The sequence below is a fragment of the Patagioenas fasciata genome, chromosome 3 (assembly GCF_037038585.1).
Source record: "Patagioenas fasciata isolate bPatFas1 chromosome 3, bPatFas1.hap1, whole genome shotgun sequence".
In the NCBI taxonomy this organism is placed as follows: domain Eukaryota; kingdom Metazoa; phylum Chordata; class Aves; order Columbiformes; family Columbidae; genus Patagioenas; species Patagioenas fasciata.
In genome coordinates, this window is record NC_092522.1 from 83,646,587 (window position 1) to 83,658,951 (window position 12,365).

Genomic DNA, 12,365 nt, shown 5'->3' on the forward strand with positions numbered 1-12,365 from the left:
TCATAGCTGATGTTAATATATTATGCTAAACACTGGATATCCTTCTTCCTCCTTTGCTTGTGGAGTCCCAAGCAAAGTTCATCCTTCTGCTCTGTCAGTTCTTGGGTTCATTTCTCTGTAGGGAGCAATGAGTGTGGAGACCAGGTGCAGCTGGGTCTCATCTCTAAGGAGCGAGTACACAACAAAGCTCTTCTGCAGATGGGGTCCCCTTGCTATGCCCCTGGTGACTTGCATGAAGCAGGAGTGCAGCAGTCACCTGCTTCTTTCCCCAACAGCCTCTTTTACCTTCCTGTGTCACCTGGGTTAGCTGCTGGGATGGAAACCCCTTTGCGATTCCTCCCAGCCAGAGGAGATCACTTTTGTGTTTCACTCAGCAGAGCAATGACTGGAAACCCATCATGTCCTGGGGGGTCTGCGCTCTATATGGCCAGCCCTGCAGTGTTGCCCTGGGGTGATGCCCTCAACATAATTTTACCCGCCTCCCCATCTCAGAAACTTCTTTAAGGGGGTGCTGTTTGCATTCTCTCTTCTTCTTCCCCAATGCTGAGCAGGCCTCCACATGTGACTGTTTATTAATCAGTGAGGTCTGAATGAATACTTACTTAGAGGTAACTTCAGCCTAAAGGTACTGAATTTTCAGAACAGCTAAGATACTTATCTCTTGCTTTTTAGCTCAAGGAATTCACATTGACACATGGGCCTTGCTCGAGAGCCGTTGTAGATTAAGAGACAGTTTGAATTATAATCTTGATCCAGATACTATTGCTTCCGTGACTTTGGGCATGCGACTTAACCCCTCTGAGCCTTATTTTCCCTATTATCTGAGACTAATGGTATTTTACCTGTCTCAGACCACAAGGGAGCTATGAGGCTTAATTAATGTTTGCAAACTGGGTTGTTGCATAGCATAATTAGACAGCATTTCCAAAGTTTAAAGAAGTAGAAAGTATTAAGACCCATCAGCAGTAAAGATGAGATGAAGAGTGAGAATGTCCTGATTCCCAGGACAGTGCTTAATTCTCTCAACCATATGGCTTTGCAGGAGGAAAAGCAGCACCAAATTGTCTTCAGGAACCTTTTTCAAAGTTCAAAAATGTGAATTTTAAAGCAAAGGTGGCTATTCACAACTTTAAAGAACACTCAAACTGCAATATTATTTTGATTCTTATATAATCATTTTCTTCTTCTTTAGTTGCATGAAATTGTCCCACATTTTTAGATGTTATTGAGCTTCCAGCCAAGAGGCTTTTGTTAAAAACAATCTTCCACAGCCTCAAGTCTACTCAGTTATAACATTTTTAATGAGCCACATTTATTTTCCCCTTTAAAATTTAATGGTTCAGTTCCAATTTAATTTATGGTATTCAGGCTGTAATTGCCTTGAACAAAGAAGATATGGTAGAAATGTCCAGCAGTTTCACCGGGTCAGACCTATTGGATATCTCCTGCCCTATCACTTCTGCTTATACTGTCCCGTAACAATCTAGAGCTATTTTAGCTATGAAGTGGAAACGTATCACAGAAGTACAGAGGTTTCTGTAGAACTATACCTTATGTTAAATTAATATGAAAGCAAGTGCTGATAAAATCAAAGCATGGTTGGGTGAAGAGTGTCATTTGGCTCATTTAACCATGTTTCTCCATGTCCTGAATCGGAAAAAAAAAAAAAAAGCAAATTCAGAGAAAGTTTAGCCATGTATTTGTTATATTCCTTCTTTTTAGTAAAAGACAGTAGGATTTCTTTTCTTCATTTAAGGCAGTAGGATTTTTAGTTAACATTTTCTGTTTTTCATGGGTGTTCAAAACATAAGAAAATCCATTTTAAGCATTAATGTAATTTAATTCCCTTCCATTTTTGTGTATATTAAAATAAAAGGGGTTTTGAAGAAAAGTTATGGAGAGATTTTTATGCTGTGAGTAGTATAAAAATATGTGATATCAGTTATATAGAATTAAGGCTTACTTCAACAGATGCGTGATGCAACTCAAATTTATTGAATTTGTTTTAAAAATTATGTTTTAATTTCAGTCAGAGCTGAAGGGCCATAGATATTGGAATAATGGGGTTTTGGTTTCCTTTTACATGAAAATAAATATCTTTTATTTTCCCAATATTCAATCTTTATTTTTATCTCTCTTACAAATTCTTGGAAGAGAGTGATAAAACTGGTAAATAAAAGAGTTTACAAAGTTGAATTTCTTTTTCTTTTTTTTTATTAAATAAAGGCTTTAGCTTTTTTCAATATACACAAAATAGACTGAGAATTTACTAAAAATGAAATATTTATTAGTATATATATCACAATTTTGTGGTGATAACACTCCTTAAAAATATTAATAATACAGTTCAAATCCTAAGGGATCTAATTTATTTGAAGTAATGGCTCTCAGAAAAAGGTGTATCTGAAAGGTTCAGATGGGACCTTGCTATTTAGATCTTACAGATCAGAGAAGATCCTGTGAATAACCATGGTGGCTACTACAGATTATAGGACAGTTCAAAGTCAGGGGCATGGAGCTGCGTGTCAGGATCTGTTGATACCTCATAGGGAGTCCTTAGAGAATGACTGTAACACTAGAAATGGAGAATTCATGTTAACTATCAGCCAGTCCTGACTGATTGTGTCTGTTTCTCTCCTAACCTTCCTACTTTTGTTTCCTGCAGATTATTGTAATAGCTGGACTCCAGGTAACTTCCCAGTTCTGCATGACTGAGATAAATAATTCCTATCATGAGCAAAACTACTATAAAGCAAAATGATGGCAATTGTTCTGACCAAGAGCCTGATACCTTCTCTCAACAAAAAGGTACTTGTTAAAGCAGCTCCGTCCCAGTCTCATGGTTAAGGCATCATTAAAGCAGGAGAATAAGTTTGTATAAAATTGAGATAACTGTGAATGCCCACAATGAACCTGAAAAGAAGACAAACCAAAATTTTCATCCATGACAAAGGTAAACTTAGAACAGGAGAAGGAAAGAAAAGTGAATATAAATCATGTTTTCATCACCCTGATTCTTCAGAAGTAAGACCCATGGCAAAATAAAGGTGGTGGTAAGGGTGAGGCACCGTTAAGAAGGATGCCACCTCTTTGTGCTGTCCTAGCACGTTCGGCCTGTTGTATTTTCTTTTGCTTCTGTGGAATCCTGCATTTTTTGCTTTTGCAACAAGGATGCAAGAGTTTATCCTTTGGCTCTCTTCCTACTTCCAGTCTCTCTGTCTATTTCCAGACAGAGACTTAGGGCAGGTTTCTGATACCAGTGCATTGGCACTTGAGACTTGACCATCCGTGTCATAGTAAACTATAATATCTCAAGTATCCCAGTTAAAAGATTGTATAAATCCAGGTAAAATTTCTTATAGGACCTCACAGTTATAGAGTATCATTGAAAAACATGTGTCTCTACAAATTTGTTAGGAGTAGAGAATTTGAAAACCAATATTTTGCATAATTGTGTTCCTTTTTGTCACCAAATCTAGACAGAAAAAAGACAGATAAAAATACATATGTCTCTTGTTACTGTGAGAGGCAATTAGCGTCTAATAAGCTTTCCAAACCACAAAGAGGAAATATTACTTTTGGGTCTGCTGATGAACAGACAGTGACTGGAGGCTGGCAGGACCAAAACTGAGACCTCAAAGCAGTAAAAAGGAGAGCACTTATCTACAACAGCTAGAGGTCTGGGGGATGCAGGGAGGGGTCATTTAGCAATCTAGAGCATTAATGGAGGCAAAAATTCACTTTACACCTCCTAATTCAGACTGAATTGCAATTCAATAGGAAATTCAGGAAAAGAAGGTGAGAGTTCTGGGCTAGAGTCACCCCTCAGCCTGGGGAATGCTGTTGACAGCACCCTCCCATATGCAGGAAGGTGAATGTTCACTAAACATGCATGGTCTTAAAGAGAAAAGTAGGGAACTATTCTGACAGCTCATTGGAACCTCTTGCTGCCCCAGCCTGGGATTTTCTTCTACCACTTTTGCTACAGCTAGCGATGAAAACAAATTTTACAAAGCTCAAATGGTTGGTTCAGTTTGCAACTCCGATAGAGTTTGCATGACTATGTGAGACCATTTCACTTGTACCGTGTGTTGGAGTCTGCCACAGCAGGGCAGAGGATGCACAGCAGGCTGAGAGATGCAGCTATGCAACAACACATCCCGCCGGTCTGCACACCGGACAGTTGCACACAGCAATAGTCACTGATTGCACCATGCTAAAGTTCTACATGTCTAAAAAGTCCTCCTCAGCAAGGGAAGCTATCACTTTGTAAGGAAAAGTGAAGGCAGCATGTGACAAAGGAGATGCAAACTATTTGTCCTTGCAGAGACTCTGCCTTTGCTCCTTTTCGTCTTGCAGTTTCTCTTAATCTAGACTAAAGGCCTTTCAGATTGTGTATGTGACTCTCCTCAGGATTGAAAGCAAGTCTGTATGTGGGTTGAAAAGGAGAAGAGACAGCTGAGACAAGAAAAACGCTGGAGTGTTTAAAGATACTATAACCTGGAATGTATTTCCAGGATTTTTTGCTACTCCTAGTGAAAGATTCATCAAGTGTGTGTTTGTATTTATACATGTGTCCACACATACATAAACAGATACGACATATGTATCAATTAAATAACTACATAAAACAGTAATTGGCTCCTAGTCTTGCCAGATCAGTTTTAAAAAATAAAACAAAACAAAAATACCTCTAGCAAAACCACTGCATATAGACCTAAGACAACACCAAAAAATCTCATTTCACTAGGATTTTATTTAATTCTTGTAGGCTTAGTATCTCACTGCATGAACAAAAAATATCACATGGAAAGGGCTTCAGGCTAGCTACTTCCAAAAAGATTCAACCTTCTGAGTACTATCAATATCATCCGTATACCCACATGGTTAGCACTTTCGAATACATTCGCTGAAAACCATTAATAAAGCAACATTTTTAGTCTAGTTCTTAACCATGTGTCGCACTGAAATAAGTTCATGTAAATCTGTGAACTGCACGACAATGATCAAATTAACAGTCATTTCAGGAAAAATGCCCCTCAGGCTGAAAAATAATTAGTAGTCTCTCACTCTGTCTTTTCCTACTAATAAAAATCATGCTATTATTGTTGACTGTGCTAATAAAACACCTTCCATGACCCTGAGGTAGCTCGATGTAAAATATAAGGACTATTCTATTGTGCAGATGCACACATGTTTTATTGAACATTTCTATTTAGCTTCTCATATGGTAATGGCATTACTTCCATGAGAACTTTTGTCAGAATGATGCAGCACACACACTCTCTTCTTCCTGTGTGATTCATCATGCTGAAGTAAACCCCAAGTTTTAAAAACACCACAGACTTTCAGTTTAACTTGTGTGCGTAATGATCGCTACATAGTACAATAGCATGGGGATGTTTTTTTTCCCTTTGATAACAACTCAGGACCAGAGTATTCATTTTAAGGGGTAAATTATTTTATTTCAGTATTCAAACAGAGTGCACATATGCAGCAGAAAATATACATATCAAAAGTTTGCTCTTAGGATTTTGGTTTAATCTGAAAAACAGTTCACGCTGTGCCATATTGCCAAAGTCACCTATTTAAGTATTTGCGTTATTATTACCTGTGCTTACATTGAATCCTCTAACAGTGTGGCAGATGAGCACAGCATAACGGAAAGTTACCAAGATTGTGAATACACAGTGAACAAGTTACCCGTAGACTCTTGACCTGCCACGGCAGAGCTTTCCTATCGGCAAAGATAGAGGCAAATATCTCACTTTAACTGAGTGGCAAAAGTGTGCCCAACTACATAGCAATGTCAACCTATTCCCTTATGCACTGATGGATTTGTGGGGCTACATCCCAGATCTTATTTTTGTTCACTTTAACTGGTTGTGGAAACTGTATAAACACAGAGAGAGAGGGAGAGGACTTGTTTGAGTTTTAGGTTCATGAATAATATACAAACATTGGGGATTAATTTACAGTAGCAAGCAAATAACAAGAGCTTTCCAAAATGGCTCCCAAGAGCACTTCCAAGGAAAGTATTCCCACTAATTTGCACTAATACAAAATTCAGAACGAGGTTCTTCTGTAAACATCTTTCTGAAAGCACTTTGCGAGTAAGTGATCAGGAGTGACAGCAGAAACTGGGGGGTAAATAACTGGGCTGACAGCCTAGAAATATCTACTGAGGGCAGCAGAAAGAGTGTTGCCAGTTTGGGCAGTATTTGGAGCCATGTTTACTTCCTTAGGATGCTACAAGGTCTGCTGCTTGCCTTTCTGTGTGTCTGCATGCAGGTGTGTGCACGTCCACATGTGTGCATGTCCACACGTGTGCACACATATGAGAATGTATGGCTGTGTCCACATGATTCAGCCCAGCGCTGCTATCCTACAGAAGGCTGTGAGCCAGGAGAGCAATTTAGTCAGATCCTAACTTGTGAATTCTCCTTTTGAAGGGAATGGGACTAATGCTGTGGCCAAAGTTAAATGCAGCCAGGAGGACATGGTGTGCTTGAGTCTGCTGCATCATCGACCTGTGTAAATACTCTGCTTTCCTCTGTATACATTCTCCATTATGATCCTAGCAACTTGGATGATCTAGACCACCAATGGCTTCTGAGCCAATATTAAATGTCATTTTCCCAATTACATTTTTGAATTGTTGCAATGCATCAATTTTTGAGACAAAATCAGCTGTTTTGAAAATTCCTATCATTTGTAAGAATTCTTAATATATAAACCCCTCATATTTTAGAGATTTATATTTCTTGCAATCATATCTATTTAGCATTGTCTTGTGACAAAGGAGGATAAAAGGACTGCAAATAAGTAACAGGAACTAGATAGATTTTTTAGTATTTCTCTAATGTAACCTTGCATGAGAATCAAATCCTGTCCAAATTACTTTTGTGATATGTGGAGGATATAAACAACATGATGGAAAAGGGATTGATCTCTTTCTCTCTCCTTTACATGAATATATGTTGTAATCATAAAGGCTAATATATTACCAAAACCACCTTTTCTTTCTCAGAGATTAAGATCTGACACCAAGAACTCACCCAAATGCCTTTTATTGACAGGAAAGTTTCTGAGGCTACTGCACTGGTGTGCTTCAGAAATTGCAGCATCAAATATTCAGAAGTTCAGGAGAACCCATTTTTCTCTCCCATAGCCTCTTGCAACTTGTTAACACAGTGTTTCGGTTTTACTTGGCCTAATTGTTCAGAATTAAACCTTCAGAATAATAAGAAATACATGTATTCCTCTGGTAAAGCTGAGAACACTTCAGGGTCTGTTCCAGAAATAGAATTGAAAGTAATTCCCATCTTTCAAGCATTATCAGAAGACAAACGTTAGTGAACAGTGGGCAATGGATAACGGATGATGGTGGAGGTCAACTACAAGATCGATTTAAAGACTTGCTAAAAATTAGGATGGTACATGTGAAAAAATATAAATTTAATGAAAGGAATGTTTCAAATTAATTTGCACGTCCACATTTAGACATCTGTTCTTTCATAATGGGATAAGAACCTACGATTTCCATTGGGTGGCAATGAAAATTCTTAAAGAGGTACTCAACACTTTGAGGGGTGATACCTCGAGCTATTGACCCTACACATTTCAACACAGTCACAGACCAAAGTGTTGGCATTTGGTTAGGAAAGGTGACTCACTGTGTAGCTATAGTTTTGGCCACAAAGAAGATGACAGGATGGTTTCTGAATGCCACTCTCTCAGACATTAGCAGAACACTTAGGAATTAAAATTTTATTTCCTCATGAGGTTGAAAAGCTTGTCCTAAGGACTGTTTTTAACTTTGTGTGAGTTTAGCACAGAAGGACAGGACCTCTTGTTAGAGTCTCCAGGTAAAACTGGTGACAACAGACTAATGGAGATGTTGTAAGGCAAAAAACTATGCTCAGCCACTAAGGTTGAGGGAAGTCCAGCTGGACCAGTCAATGCCAAGTAGTCACAGAGCTTGCTTTGAATAAAACAAAAGAGATAACTGCAGTTATTTTTTTAGCCCCCCCAGAGTTCACTCAATTGAAGTACATATACACAAAATCTTCCTGCTGTGGCAAACAGAGATCTCATGCAGGTATGAACTCAACAGATATTTCTAATCAATGCAGTTTCTCTGCAGTCAATGCCATATTTGTACTGCAATTCTACTTCGTATTTCCTTATTGGTTGTTTATCTGTAAACTGAAGGACTAACCTGTCTTGCCCATACTTCACATTTTTTCTTTGCTATACTACAGAAGTCTTGTGGCTTTTTTAATCAGCCAAATGTTAGGAGGCACTTCAGAGATCCTCGAGAGAAACAGCCACATTTTGCCTTTGATTTACCACAGTCTCCAGCAAATAATTAAGATCAATTACTAGGGGATAGAGTCAACCTAGAAAATGTTAATTACAAAGGCAATTCTAGTGAAATTCTGTACCATCTGCATGCTGGGCATCTCTGAACTTGGTCCTATGTTTCTCTGTGGAGAACGGACTTTTCACTTGGTGGCCATATGGAGGAAGTGAGATATTGTAAGTGAAAATGTAATACAAGGATGAAAGAAAAGATGTGTAACAGCTAGCATAGTTCAGTTAACAGGCCAGCTACACAAGTTGGATCTGCTCTCATCAGGCAGGGAGGACTCATTTTGACCAGCACTGACATGGCAGATAAACTGACACCAGTACTGAACTTTCAGAATGATAGGAGTAACTTTTTCACTTTAAAATAACATATCCAGTGCACCAAATATACAACAAATTTCTTTCAATATCAACACTGCAAAGAAGGTCCTTTGATACATTTCTTATTTTTACTATGTTGGACAAATTAACTTGGACTTCGAGCCCTTTGAAAATAAAGGCAAGAAGAAAATCATTAATATATCACCTGAAGGCACAAATTAACATATTATGGTTCATGTTCAGAAACTATGATGTTTGAGAACTGCTTTCTACTCTGTCATAAAGAATACTTCAGAGCCACCAGACAATAGTGAGGCAAGGTACGTGTTGCTGAACTTACCTCTTATCTTGCAGTCACCTGAAGTTTTGTAACAGATTTAACCACTTCTGATTTATAGTTTTAGACCCATTGAGAACAATGGGACTAGCTGAAGAGTTATCAACTATTCAAGAAATCCAGGTTGGATCACTACCAACAAGCACGGGTCTGTAATACTACACTGAATTGATTCTCCCAGAAAACAGCTCATTCATTTTCACAACAGCTTGATGTATGTTGTTTTTAATTAAGTAGGAGAGTGTGAAGAACACTGCCTACGACAAGGCTGTTGGGACAGACCTCAAAAGTTAATACTCACTCACAAGAGTGGAGAGTATATTTGAGCAGTTTGGTTCCATTTCTCTGGTCAAACCAACCACTTAAGAGTTCGAAATTATGCTGATTTTCTCTTTTCCCAATGCCCTGTCTAGACATTTTGATCTGATGTGTTCTCATTACAAAGCTGTTGGAAGGAAGCCACAGATACTACACATGAAGTGTGCCAACTTATGGGGACAGACAGTGATTAAAAGAAAAGAAATGGGGAAATGATGGTTTTGAAATGAGATCGCTGGGTAGAAGGAAGACAAGCTTAACAAGTCACTATATGTCAAGTAAGGACCTAGAACCTAAAATGCAGGGAATTATTTTTAGGACAGGGGAACTAAAAGAACATCATGAATTAGGGATAAGAGTTTCTGACCATCATTCACTGATCAGAGAACAGACTGAGCTATCACAGACTTCTGATGCAAAAATTTCCTACTTAAGCAACTCAGCAAGCAGAAAAATTCAAGATACACAGAAAAAGCAAAAGCATGGTATTTCTTAATGACCTGTTCTTTACCCTTTTTAAAAATCAAGTTCCATCATCTGTATTTCACAGCTCATATTCACAGTCTATTGTGTCTATTTATTTTTATTGGCCTTAGAGTGAGCCAGCAACTAGTAGCCTTTGTCAGAATTGTCTGTTGTTTACTTGCATGCAGGTGCCATAATGGTTGCAATAGCTGACTTAATCATAGTTGGATGTTTCACTATGCATCCTAGCACTTACATCTTTCTGCAAAACTTGGTATGCATAAGCTCTGTCAATTCAAACAGCTAACAAATGTTCCTCATTTAGTTAAACTCTTTCCCAAACTCTTGTTGTAACATCAGAACTGTGCACTCACATAGCTGAAGAAGAATTTACTGATAAAGTAGAATATGCACTGATGGCTGAAACATGGCAAGGAATGATTCAGAGAGTCAGTTTTGGTGGAAAGTAACATACATTGAAGTGGCTTGTATTGGCCACAACGTGGTCACACATTTACTATGAGGAATTAATTGACAGGGAGAACAATAGCAACAAACAAGGAGAGATGAAGCTCTCTGTGTAGGTACTGGTATGGCCCCTTAAAGGGTTTATTTGAGGGTGGCTGTTATTTTGATACATCAAGCTTGCTAAATACAAACAATTCTCATATACAGTTGACACATGCATATATAAATCTTAGCATTATTATGGAGCTAATTTTAGAAAACTGTTGTTAACTATTCTTTTAACAGCTCTATATGTAAACAGAAGGGCAACTCAAGTGCTGTTCTCAGGTGAACTATTACTGGAACGGGTTTATTTTAATTTAAAGTTATTTTACTTCATTTACTTGTACTACTGCAGACCTAGTCTGTAATTTTTTAATTGAGATTGACATAATTTTTTTGGCAAGTCACCATGAAAAAACACTGAATTAAGATAATTCAGAAACTGAATGGACATTATTTGTCTCTATTTAATTCATCTATCATATCAAGCCATTCATGTATACTCCATCCCAAGTCATTAGAGATAATAATTTCTAACTGTTTTATGATCCACTTTTTAACTGCAAAATGCACAAAAGTAATTAAACCAAATTGAAACAATTATAGAAAAACAGTGTTCAATAACTGAGGTGCCAAAACTTTTTACTGTACCCTAAGGATGCAAAAAATTGCTTAAGCAGCAGTAATATTATTCCACATGTTACATTTATTCTTGCAAGCTAGCCAACCTCAAATTAATTGTAGTGACTAAACTTTTCTTCTTGGAGAAAATTAAAGATATGCTGTTGTCAACACTTGAGCACAACCTTGCCGACACTTGAACGCGGAGAACGGTGTGACATCCTGCCCTGGTTGCCTTGTGCTAATTAATCACTCTGGTATTTAGGACCATTCAAGCAGACAAATTAATGGAGAATAATTAGTGTATCTTTGTTCCAGCTCAGCTTTGCACACCAGACACTCTGAGGGGGAGAGGGGAGTCTGTAGAAAGTGAGCTATTAGCATTCACATAGTTTCGCTTCTGCTCAGCAAGTTCTGCAGAGATTAAGAGAAAAGCCAAATTAGCAGTCGTGTGACTGGGGTTAGGACATCTCTCAGTAAAGAAAGCACTCTGTTTGGGTATCAGCTTTCAGAAGCAAGTTGTTAATCCAGATGTTACCTTTCATAAAGAACAAAACACAATTAAAAACCTCCTCCTCCCCTCTCTCACATGTGCACACAAAAGAAAAACAAGGAATCATTCCTTTGCATTACAAAGATTTATCTGCAGTTTGGCTACTGATACCATCAACAAGAAATTTCTAAATCTTCCTCTTTCCTGTCCAGATCATTTTTGGTCAGCATTAACTTTCATTGGGAGCACAAGGGAGAACATGACAAAGAATATACACCATGTGGTTATTACAGTCAACAGCAACACTTACAGTTATCTGTACTGGGAATACAAAATTCCAAAGTTCTTCGAAACAACCAAATAGTGTAAAATTTAAATTAATTGCCAAATTAACCTCAAATGAAATCATGCAGTAGCCTGAAGTAGAAAAATAGTCATAGTTATCAAAAGAACAATGATGTTAAAGTCCCTAAAACAGAGATACTTTATAACTAAAGAAAGATGTATTTGTGCAAGTTCCATAGCACATTTTCTGTTTGTCTTGTATAAAGACCTTTTGTGCCAAATCGTTGTTACTTGTTCTCCCATGATAAGATCTACAAGAATTTGACTCCCATCAAGAAGGAGATAATAATTGGTAATTCACTTTGACATCATCACAAGCTTAATGTGATGAATACTACTCGGTGGGAGTGGACCCAAAATGATTGCACCGGCAATTTCTGTGGCAGTTCAAGTGTTATAGCAGACATTATCGTCAGTATCCAGTCTCCCTGATAGGTATCAAAGTCTAAGAATACATAACTCATTACAAAACCAGGATATAAAACATATACTTGTTGAACAACACCACGTTTACGAAGATTTGGCATAAAAACTTGCTGCTCGGACCCATTTGTAGTGAACAGAGCTTACAGGCAAAAATGC